At 37.8% G+C, this 12,029-nt stretch overlaps 1 protein-coding gene across 4 annotated transcripts in view; it reads right to left on the reverse strand.

Annotated features, from left to right (window-relative positions):
- JAKMIP2 (janus kinase and microtubule interacting protein 2) overlaps positions 1-11,224 on the reverse strand; it is a 158,157-nt gene extending 146,933 nt beyond the window's left edge. For all 4 annotated transcript variants that reach the window (XM_031449295.2, XM_010990340.3, XM_010990339.3 and 1 more), the window contains exon 1: positions 10,935-11,224. The gene's annotated coding sequence lies outside the window, so the exon portion shown is untranslated. The remainder of the gene's footprint in view (positions 1-10,934) is intronic.
- Positions 11,225-12,029: the final 805 nt, after the last annotated feature.

Below are 12,029 nucleotides of genomic sequence, written 5' to 3' on the forward strand. Positions count from 1 at the left end.
AGAAAAACAGGATTGAATACTGATTCAAGACCATCCTCGTCAACACGTGCATTAATCGTTGAGGCCAGTTAGCTAGAAGCCATCGTGGTCACTTCACAAAAACAAAGACTTCTGCGGAAAACTCTGGTGCTATTTACCTATTCCATCTACATGTTACATATATTAATATTCTATTTAAATTTGGCCCCTTTTCCTTGTAAAAATGGAAGTTCCTTTCGGACGGGGACCAGGGATAATGATGGGAGTCTATGAATGCTTTCTATTTTGAGGACCTTCAGTTAGGCTTCTGTGGTATTGGTGATGATGATAATACACATATGGGAACTATATGTTCTTCCTCCACCCCCCAAAATCCCCATTGATAGCTCTTGGTCTATTTAGTTGTTTCCATACACAACTATACACTCATCGATTGTACATGAAAGGAAGGACTTGGTGAGGACAACCAAGTGGCCTAAGTTACCTTAGTGCCTGAATTAGGACTTAGCATGCAGGTCAGATCATGTCCTAATTCTCTGGCCCTGAATCACATCACTGATGGATCATTTGGTTGTGTGGGGCCACATCTCGTAGAACAAAAAAATTTCGAAGTAAAGAAATCCGGATTTGAATCCCCGATATTTCACTTAGTGGTTATGTAATGCAGGACACAGGTAGGTACTCTGAACTTTACCCGGAGGGTGATTATAAGTGATAGAACATAACATAATGTAATGTAATGTAATATAATACAACATAATATATAGTATCTTCTCTACCTATACGCTTGTGAAAACTTAAAGTATCAAAAGTCTTTCATAACTTGTAAAATAAAGTATTAAACACATTACTTACTGTGAAAAATGCCTTTGCTTACTGATTATGAAAGAGATAAAAAAAAAATTGATGGGGCATAAGAAGAAAAACTTGAAAAGCTGCAAAGTATCCAGTTGAAATGTAATTGGGATTGCCCCCAAACCAGATCAACAGCATTAAATTTCATACAGATACCTCATTTTAATCAAATGCTCATCTGCTGTTAAATTCATTTCAGCTTCCATATTAACGAAACCTGAATGTTTCTTTAAAGAACAAAAATCATGCTTAACCAGGAAATTGTATATGGTGTGGTGCAATGAAAATGGGCTAAACAGGGGTCAAAACCCCTACTGTTTCAAAGACCAGAGAGTTAATGTGAATTAACTGGGGGGTGGGGGCATGGGGTGTCGAGGGAGCACATGCTGACGAGCACAGGACCACCAGGAGGAACGTCCATCACTCAACCCCAGATGTGCTGCCATGAGATGTGGGCCTTGTGAGGCCAGATTTTCTTATTTTCTAAGAGGAGGCAAGTATTCAGATATTTTTTGAAATTGTCAAAATTATAAAATTTTGAACAAAAGTGTGTTTTTAAAAATATTGTGCTGGGAGCATATACTGTTGCTTATAAACACTTTATATATGTTTATAAACGCTCCCTTGAGCTGGGTCCACCCAGCAAGGCTCCAGTTTTCAACCACTGTGCTATAAAATCAGATGGATCTTACTTCAGTCTTAGCTCCCAGCTCACTAACTGAATGGCTTTGGCTAAGAAATTCAACCCACCCAAGCTTCACTTCCCTCTTGCAAAGTGGGAGGCACAATGCCTCTGTTGTGCGGGCTGCAAAAATGGACATGGACGAAAACAGCATAATAAGTACATAATAGGTACTCCAAGAATTTAGCTCTTTTTCTGGAAAAAGAGGAAAGTTAAGTTGCTCTGTTTTCTTTTTTTTATCCTAGTTACATTCAGAGCATGTCAGATATTCTTTTTATTATGAGGGTCAGGGCTACCTCATTTGTTGTTGGAATAAATTGATTTACTTGAAGTATAAACAAAATTCGAAACTGTAGATGTCCCCAATGTTTCTAAAGAATAGAGATAAGTCAGCATCAAGTCTGAAAAAATTTTCAGACTGACCCAAGGGAGAGTGCTTCTTTGCAAAATGCCTGTCTCCTGAACAAAATGCTTTTCTACTATTTCATCAGCTACTGTCTGTCATAAAGAGCCTTTCGTTCGGCAAACACCATTTGAGGACATCAAGAAAGTGGTTAGCAATAGCACCATGTGAACTGGGAATGGATCAATTCTGCTTAGATTACAGTTAAATATACAAAGCTTGGCGTTTCAAAGCAAAGGATTATATAAAATAAATTAAGATACCTGATGTTTTCAAACTACAGAAATGTTAGTGAAAGTTCAGTAAGCAAATGGCCAGTGAATGGCTAGAAAAATTAACCTTGTCTCTTTACCACCTTCCAGGGGTCTTGGCTAAGCCATTTAGACTTGATTTCAAAACCCATAGAGTGAAGAGAAAAATACAAAATCACACACCACAGTTAAAAGAGAGTGGACAAGACGTGTAGCTAAACCTGTTCAGATACGAGCATTTGTGTGAATCGGGCATGTTTAAGCATGTGTTTGCAGACTGGGCTCTTTTCAATCTATGGAGGATAAAACCCAGAAGGTCGCACAGTCGTGGAAGAATCAATTTCCCTTGTTGCAGGCGGACAGTTTCCTTTCTTTTATTTCAGAGTGTGGCACTGCACCCTGTGGAGCCTCAAATGTGGACAGTCTAGCTGAGAAGAGAACAGGATGGCTAAAATGCTCCTTCTGTGTAAATTAACTAGGGGTAAGGGGTTCCTTGTTAATTCACTTTCTAAAAGCGAGGGTTTATTTTGAATGGTTGCTAATGTTTTAGGCATCTGGCTCAAAATCTTGTAAATTCTAAATTGTGTAGACGCTTTTAGTAAACAAAAGGCTTTAAAAATAAAAGTCATAATTCAAATGCTTTCCTTAATACAGCAAAAAATCATATATTCTCTGAAATACAAATTCTGCTTAATTAACTGATTAACAACCACTTAAATTCCTCCTTAGGAGATGCAGGAGACAAAGACTAAGCCAGTGGAGCAGGAGTACTTCCCTCCTCTGGGTCCAGGTAACCTGAGCAGAGCAGACAATGGAGAAATTTCAGTAATGCCAGAGTTCCCATTTTCATAAACGGAATTATCTAAGAAATTCATAAGAAAGCAAGTTTGGGATCTATAATATCTTCAAAACACCTAAGTCCCTCTCTCTGTCTTACCACTGTCAATTAGCAGAATCATTGTCTGTGGCTTATCATATGACTTCAAAGTGTTAATTTTTAATTTCAACTCTCTAGATAGGCTATTGTTATAAAAAAAAATTAGTGTCTTGCAATTCCTTCAATGGCTTTAATGGTTTACTGGTAGAATGACACGACATCCTAGACTTTACAGAATGGTACTCACTTAAAATGTTCTGTCTAGCTGTTTTCATCAGTATTCTTGCATTTAAAAAACAATTTTTGTTTTGGAAAATATGTTCAAATTAGGTACATCTGATCTATGAATAGTTTAAGGCCCTTAAATATGGATCAGTTAGGAGTACGGAGTAAGAGCTCAGCTTACTTTTGGAAGGCACCTCTCTCCACGAAATGTTGCACCAGAAGGAAGAACGTGAGTGAGAAACGCTTGGTTTACATTTTCATTGTGGTTATACTGGGTCACACTTTCCAGGGGAACATTTCCAGTTTGGACCAGAAGGCATGATGAAGATATCACGCTCTTTTCTTCAGCACATGCTCACAAGGCTTTTTTAGAGTCATAATGATTTCAGCAAAATTTCCTTCTTGAAAATAATACCAATGAATTTTTTTCTAATGAAAGTGTTAACTAAGCTTAGTCAGATTTGGTTTTCTATCTATATTTTAACTTCAGTTGACTCCAGAATTTCAAGCCCTGTGGTAAATGATCTTGATTTAGATGCCAAATAAAGAAAGGGAACAACAACTTTTTCCCCATACTGAAGTTTCAGTGCATCAGCAGGTCAGGCACCTCTAGAGATGGCTGCCACCAGCAACTTGAAGACACTTCTCTGTGTTTGCCAAGCAGACCCCTCTGCTCCAGGTCACTCTTCACATTTTGATTTCAAAGCTTTCATGAAAGCAAGATTTTTGCCTTAATTTATCTTTTGAGTATCATTATCGCCTCTGTTTCTGTTTCAGCCTAATTCTGGGATACAGGTATGAAGGAATGATTTGTCTATGATAGAATTTAGCAGAGTGTATTTCTAGAAAGCAAAATAGCTTTGAGTGTGTATCATATAATTTGATGCTAAAAAGAATAAAATAATGCCATCTGCAGCAACATGGATGGACCTAGAGATCATCATTCTAAGTGAAGTAAGCCAGAAAGAGAAAGAAAAATACCATATATCATTCATATGTGGGATCTAAAAAAAAAGAAAAAGGAGGACACTAATGAACACATCTGTAAAACAGAAACAGACTCGCAGACATAATAAACAATCTTATGGTTACTGGGGGAAAGCGGGTGGGAAGGGATAAATTTGGGAGTTTGAGATTTGCAAATGTTAACTACTATATATAAAAATAGATTAAAAAAACCAAATTTCTTCACTGTAGCACAGGGAATTATATTCAGAGCCTTGTAATAACTTTTAATGAAAAAGAATATGAAAACAAATATATGTATATATATGCATGACTGGGGCATTATGCTGTACACCAGAGATTGATGCACTGTAACTGACTACTTCAATTAAAAAAAGATAATTAAATTACTAACTTAGTTTAATAAATTACAGTGAAAACAAAGGTACTCCCTTAATAGTGTCATTATTTCTGACTTGCAATTCAGTTTTGAAAGGGAATCAGTGGAGCCACAGAAATGTCCATAGCTTCTTATTTATGTCATAGCACATAGTGAACAATTTTTAACGATGGATTGTTAAATGCTGTGATTTGTTACCTTTAAGAATTCGCTTTTCCTTTGTCAAAATCTTAAAATCCTGAGAATATCACCTTTATGAATACAATCCATTTTGGTTTTACAGGCAAAATAAAAGGATGAGAGTCACAGTGTAAAGAACGCCTGGTGGAAAGCCCTTCTACAGTCGGAGGCCAGAGGTCCTTCAGGGGGCCATCCATTTATTCGCTCGTTCAACCAGCCTTTATTGAGTACATATGTTGTACCAAGGCAACCAGTATTAATTAACAGTTTCATTTTCTGCCCTCAGAGAGCTTACCATCTGGCGAAGGGTAGGGGAAATCAAGTAAGCAAATAAACAGCTTTATAATCACAACTTCAACAAATGCTACGAAGGAAACACAGAGGGTCCAGAGAGTAATAGTGGAGATGTACTTAAGGAAACCTCTCCAAGGAGTTATAGTCAAAGCTCAAACTTAAAGTGTAAGAAGAATCCAGCCACTCACATTTTAAAAGGGGAAGAGTCAGATGACTGGTCTTTCATTTAAAAACTATCTACAGGGTTAAGAAATACACCGATGCCAAAAATGTATCTCAGTTTAGTTTGAGAAGTGATATGACAGTTAATGTATGTTGTTTAAATGTTTTCATGAAGGATTCAAGTTGGTCACAGAGGTTAAGACTACAGGATGCCACTACTGTACTGAGGAAAAATAACATGAATCTGGAAGAGATTTGGTTTGGTTTCATTTTTTTAATTTCCGCTTTACGTGCACCTGGTGAAATTCCTAGTGACTCAAACACTGACTTGGGCTTAAAACTCATACATTATCAGCAGACAAGGGATGACCAAGGTTAATTTAATGCCCATTGTGAGACGGAGAGTCAGCTCAGAATTACAGATCTCATATTTCCTGGAAATAATGTTTGACTCCTAGCTGCTGTAAATCAAGCGAGATCTACTGTATCATGAGAAGTATTTTAAAGCAAAGTGTAAAGACCCCAAAGTGAGGAAAAAATATCTTGAATCATCAAGAAAAATGCACCCTGAGATTAAAAATTTAGCAGAGACATATTGCATTAACATGGGGAGATGGCCACCTTACATAAAGTAAAAGAACTATAAAACAATGCTTAGAGTATGGGCCCATTTATGAAACTGTACATCTGAGTTGTTTATACTGGCATATAGGGAAAAAAATCTAGACAGAAATATTCCAAAGTGCTAACAGTAATGATTTCTTGATGGTAGGTTTCTGGGTGATTTGCTTTTTATACATTTCTGCACTTTTTTCTCCCCTCACAATGAGGATATATATTTTTTCAATGTAAAAAAAAAAAAATTAAAAGAAAATTTAATTGTACTGGTGAATATTGATTTAAAGTAAAAAATGTTTGATGGATCTCGCTTGTACTGCAAGCTAACTATTTATAAAGGACATTTCACAAATGTGGAATAATAGTTCAGATGGCATGATTTGCTCTTTGGCCAGCACTGAATTACCAGTCAGACAAGGTACGTGCCTACAGTGTCAGTAAAGAAAGGGAGACACCAAACAGTTAGAATATTTTGGAGAAAAGTATTTGATTCTTGATATTTCAAAAAAGTATAAAAGTATGTGTCCAAGGAGAATATCAGAAAGTTGTTGAACTGATGTATACTTATTTATGATTTGATATCATTTAAATTTTTAAGAACATGTAGGTAGAAGGACATACTGGTAGGAGGTATGGCTAACTTTTTTCAAGGTCTAGGACCTAAAGGAATTAATTTGGTCCTAACCACAGAAAAAAAATTGTGTTACTTCCCAACTTGTATGTCATTAAAAATAGAAATACTTAGCCATAAAATTAGTGCACATCAGTCCAAGAAGGTTTCGATTTTCCCCAGATAAATGTCTTTACGCTTTTGTGAAGTATCATAAATTCCAAATTTTCCCAAAATAATTTTTGTGTCTACCTTTTTTTTGGCTGACACCTAAAGAATACACTTAGTCTATCTGGCAATTCAATACAACCAAAGAACACATCATGGCACTTGAAATATTCAAATAAAAATCCAATTAAAGATGCGCTACATTTAATGCAGATTTACTGTATTAGATATTTTAAAATTCAAATCAACAAGATAATTTGATAACTTTTCTAGTATGGCAGATTTGGGCTAATGAGATGTGAAATTCAGGCTCAGTTAGACTATTTACCAGTCCCAAACTTGGACAAGGCTAACCTCTCTGAGACTCTTTCCACTTATTTAAAATCATTATGGTGACACTAGCTTTACTGGCATGATAGAATTTAGGGGAATATAATATGAAAAGTAAAGAATGTAAAATGACTTGGAGACCCACAAAAGATTATATCAAGGTAAGGTATAATGATGGTGCAGATTAGAACCATATTGTTCTTGTCATTAAGTATTTCACGAGTGTATATCCTGTATCCTCCCTACCAAGGAAGTTCTACGTTGCTAGCATACGCACAATGTGCTGGTCATGTAAGAGGTCTACAAATAGGTGTTTTTCAATTATTAATTCACAATGCTTGAAACTCATTTTCACTTGGTAGAATAACAGTTGGGATGTGCAAATACAGGGAACTGTAACTGAACTCTCAGAGTAACACCAAGTATAAATCTAGTTTATTTCAGGAAAAACCAATTGAGTAATTTAAGTTGAAACTTCCAAGATAAATCTGGTTTTCTTTTAGGTTCCAACCATGGAAAACAAAGCAACAATCTTTTTATGAATCTATGAGAAATGTAAACAGTTTTGACACTCTAGATATTTTCCAACCACCCTGATGGACTTGAGAAGGATGTATGTAAAATTGAAATATGTTATGAGGTCACTTGAAGAAATAAGGAACATCCTACCACGAAGTGTGGTTCATTCCAACTAAAACAAGTTTTCCTAAAGTTTAAATACCAGTCAAAATATTTAATATGCCAACAAGAATGACATTTTCAAGATAGCATTTGAGAAAAAGATAATTAAATGTGTTTGTTGTTAAACAGCACATTTAAATAATACGTATGTATCATGCATATATTTTGCTTTCTTCTGACATCAAAGTGATGGCTCTTGTATTATTTTGTATCTAGACCCCACTAAGCCTCATTTCAGTTTTCAAAATAGCCACACAAAAGGCAGTAATTTTAATATGGCTATTAGGCATCAAATTCCTTAAAGTTGCTGAGAAAGGATTCTTACGAAGAGGAAAACGTTCAATTCCCTGCATCCTGACAACATATACATTCCTCTAAGCAGATGGTCAATTGATTTCTTTAAAAATATCCAGATTCTGTAATTTAGAAGCTCATTATAAAATGGAGTCTTACTGTCCCAGGTCTAGAAGCACTGAATGTTAAACAACTAAAGCACACTCTTACATGGACAGTCTACTCTAGAAAAAGCCAGAGAAGTTCTTAAGAAAGAATCCAGTCCATCCCAAATAAATGCATGTTTACGGCATACTTTTACAGGTTTTGATGAAAAAAAGATGCACTGCCTTATCTGGTTACACAGTTGACAATTCAGATTTGCTCTCAGAAAGTTCTACATTTTGTATTTCTAATCTTCATTCTTTATAATGAAGTTGAAGCCCACTGACCCTATTTTAGGTCCCCAAAATAGCAAGAAGCAATGCCCTATGTAAAATCCTCAGCTCTTTGAAGCAAATGATTGTCATCTCTCAGTTTTCTCTTCTTCAAGTGAAATGATCCTGGTTTCTTTATCTCTTCTCAGAGAGTTCAACTTGTGGTCCTTTAAACATAGTTCACTTTCTGTGGGCCATCAGCAAAGGTTATATAATTGTCTCAAGTTGTAGAATCAAAAACCAGACCCGTATTCCCACCAGGGTCTGACCACACAGCTGAAACATGCTACTCATAGTCAGCTCTATGCCCATGACTTAGTGATTTGCCTCTGCTCAAACTGTACCAACCTCACCTATAAAACCACATCCTAATGAAAACTCAACACAAAGGAAATAAAACAAAGCCCAAGATACCTGTGTTCATTGCATGAAACAGGGTCAACTATGACATCTCTTGATTTCTTAAAGCTTACTATAGATATATCTGAAATTTTAATTTGTCCAAGTCAAAAGTTATCATTAAAGATTCAGTACACAGCGTGTTACAAAATTTTGGATATGACATACAAGCCTAGTACCTCTTCCCCTACGCTACTTTATGGAGTTGTTACAATAAGGCACACGGTAGCAGGACTTGACAGAGTTGTGAATCTATGTAATATATGACATGCCATGAGCATATTAAATCCATTCCTCCCATTAAGCCCACTGAGGAGCCTTCCCATATAGAAACCAAACAGGACATTTATTCTCAGAGAAATTAAACTGTAAACCTGATTCAAATAAATGAAGAGGGGCAGTGTGTAAAATCAAATGCATTATTTTCACATTTTCTATATCCCAGCAGCAAAGATATGGTTCTATTTACTATATCCCAGCAGCAGAGATATAGTTACATTTACTGTATTCCAGGAGCAGGGATAAGATAAAATGCAAGATGAAAACAAAAATGCTGTTATTTTACATTGTAAAAAGTGTTTGCACTGACAGTGATACTGTTAAAGAGAGAGATGGATACAAACAGTCCATACGATGAATGTAGTATTACCAACAGTTTTACCTGCAAGGATGTTTCTGGCTTTGATTCAATGAAATCCCTTATCCTGGGAGGTAATGGAGCCTTGTACCCTACTCACCTCAGTCATCTTCAGTACACTGAGCTGCCTTAAAGCTGTGACACAGTAAAAGGTCAAGCAGATCCCACTAAGCATTTGCAAACTACAATAGCCCCCCCATTTCGCCTACCAGCCACACATTCACCCGCTGAGCTTTGCTCACTCTCTTGTTTCATTTCACTTCATTGTATAAGCAGGCTGATTTGGAGATGGCTAGGGTACTTGGGAACATGTAGATTTTCAAAATAATCCCACTTTCCTACTTAACCACCTAGGTTAAAGAGGCAGACCCATGATACAACATTTGCAGGAACTGTAAAATGGTGCCTGGATACTGAAGGAATGAACAGCAAACAGCAGCACTATGAAATAAAAGGAATGCATTTCACCTTCCAGCTCATCTGTGCTTCCTGGGACACAAGGCACAAACAAGAAAGGCCTGGGGTAGAATTTCAAGAAAACTGATTTGTTTCAGCATTTATTTGGCAAGACGCTGGACACAAAATGATACCACAAGGCACCTCCCTTTCCTATCATTGTAAATTCAGGGCTCTCAAATCACCCCCCACAAATCCAATTAAAAATAAAGAAAAGAGGCAGGCTATGAATTCACATCTAGAGCTATGGTACAGATTGTTCTAATTGGTCACAATGAAACTAAGGGACAATAACAAGAATAAATCTTGCATTAATCCAGATGAAGCCAATGAATAATAATACAAGCCAGAAGCATAGTTTCAAAAATATGCAATTACCTCTAAGCATGCAAGGACATTTATAACCCATTAAAATGATTGCAAAGCACACTCTGCATATAAATATGTTTCATAAATGCACTATCAGTGCTAAGTGACATGAGTGTATGTATGATATGCACATCCACAGGGTATTCATTTGTATATTCACCATAGAATCTGTGTACCACAACACGGCAAATGGTTTCTCAACAAAAGTGCGTTAGAGTATGAAACAGAATGCTAAATTCTGGGGCCACCGCTTCTCAGCAATGAAGGAAATAAGCAAAATCACCTTATAATCAGGCCAAGAAGCTTAGGGGGGCACCAAATGTGTTTCTGAGGAAGGCCCAACCCTATATGTGAGAGCTACAAATGAAATGATCCCTTTCAATAACACCCATTTCTTGTGAGCTCTTTTTCCATCCTCCGATTCTGTTGCTAAGCTTGGAAGGAAAGGAACCCAAGGGCTCCGTCTGCATTCTGAGCCAGTTCGAGATAAAGCCAGAACACCATTTTTTTAAAAACAACACAAGCAGATGCCTTCTTACTTCTCTCTCTTGCTGGCAACCTTCCTCTCTCTCATCCCCATCACTGTCTCCACATCTTCCTCTCCTCTGAGGGAGTCATTGTTCACGTGCAGGCCACAAATGCACACACAGGTCATTTAACCGTCAGCTAAACCGAGAGGATAAACCCGCTCTCTGCTACTTACCATGCTGAGACCCGGAGAAGCTGTTGAAAGGAGGGAGAGATGCAAACTGAATCCATTTTCCTTGCGACCGAGTCGGATGCAGCCTCCGAACCCAACATCAGCAGCGGCTGCCGGGATTTTTTTTCCCCTCCCTCTCTGGTTGGCGATGGTGCGAAGAGGAACCACCCTTCCAGACCCACTAGAGTATCAGCAGAAGCAGCAGCATCACCACTTGGCCTCCTCCCTCTCGGAGGATGGGGTGAGCTCAGAAGCAGCCAGGAACTTGCAGCAGACACCTCCTCTGGCTCCTCCTCTCCTACCCCCTCCCCCAAAGCCCCACCCCTGCTGCGGTAGAGGCTGCCTGCCCTGGCAGCTGCTGGTTGTCACGACAACGACCAATGGTAAGCGACCAGACTAAGGGGGAGGGGAGATGGGTGAAAAGAGCTGCAGGGGCTGGAAGGGAGTGAATTTGTGCCGCTGCCCTCTGAGATGCTCTTGGTCTCTCCCACTCTGGACTCCAGGTCTTTAAAAAATGGGGCATGGGTCCATAGCCATGAGAAGAGAATAATTCCAATTTAATAAAAATCTAGACTGAACCATACAGAACATTAACAGAACATAAACTATTGTGTTCATTTTCTATGGTTTCCCAATACAATGTATTAAATTTGCAATCAGAAAAACTAATAACAAATATGGAGAAAGTTATGTCGTGTAATAGATTATTATCACTCCATTTATGTTTGTCCTTTATAGCATCTTTTACTCAGTGCCACTCAAGGTTGTTAACAAGGGAAATGAGTAGCTGGACTTCACAATAAAGAGAGTCCGTTTGATTCCTTGGCTCTACTCTGTGCTTGTTTTTCTCAGGTGAGTCACTTGGTTTTACTTACTGCTTTTCCAGCTCCCCCTCTGAAGAAGTCCAGAGTTGTTTGGCACTCCTCTGTGGAAAAGGAAGCTGGAACAGAGGAAAGAGAAATTCCTTGAGTTCCAAATCTTTTTAGTGTCAAACTCCTGGAGTGTTCAGTTTTCTGCAGGAAATTCTATGCCATTTCATGAATGCCCTGTAGGAGACCCCAAGCCAGCTGGTAGTCAGGATGGTAGGTAGGAAAAAAG

The sequence above is a fragment of the Camelus dromedarius genome, chromosome 3 (assembly GCF_036321535.1).
Source record: "Camelus dromedarius isolate mCamDro1 chromosome 3, mCamDro1.pat, whole genome shotgun sequence".
NCBI classification, from domain to species: domain Eukaryota; kingdom Metazoa; phylum Chordata; class Mammalia; order Artiodactyla; family Camelidae; genus Camelus; species Camelus dromedarius.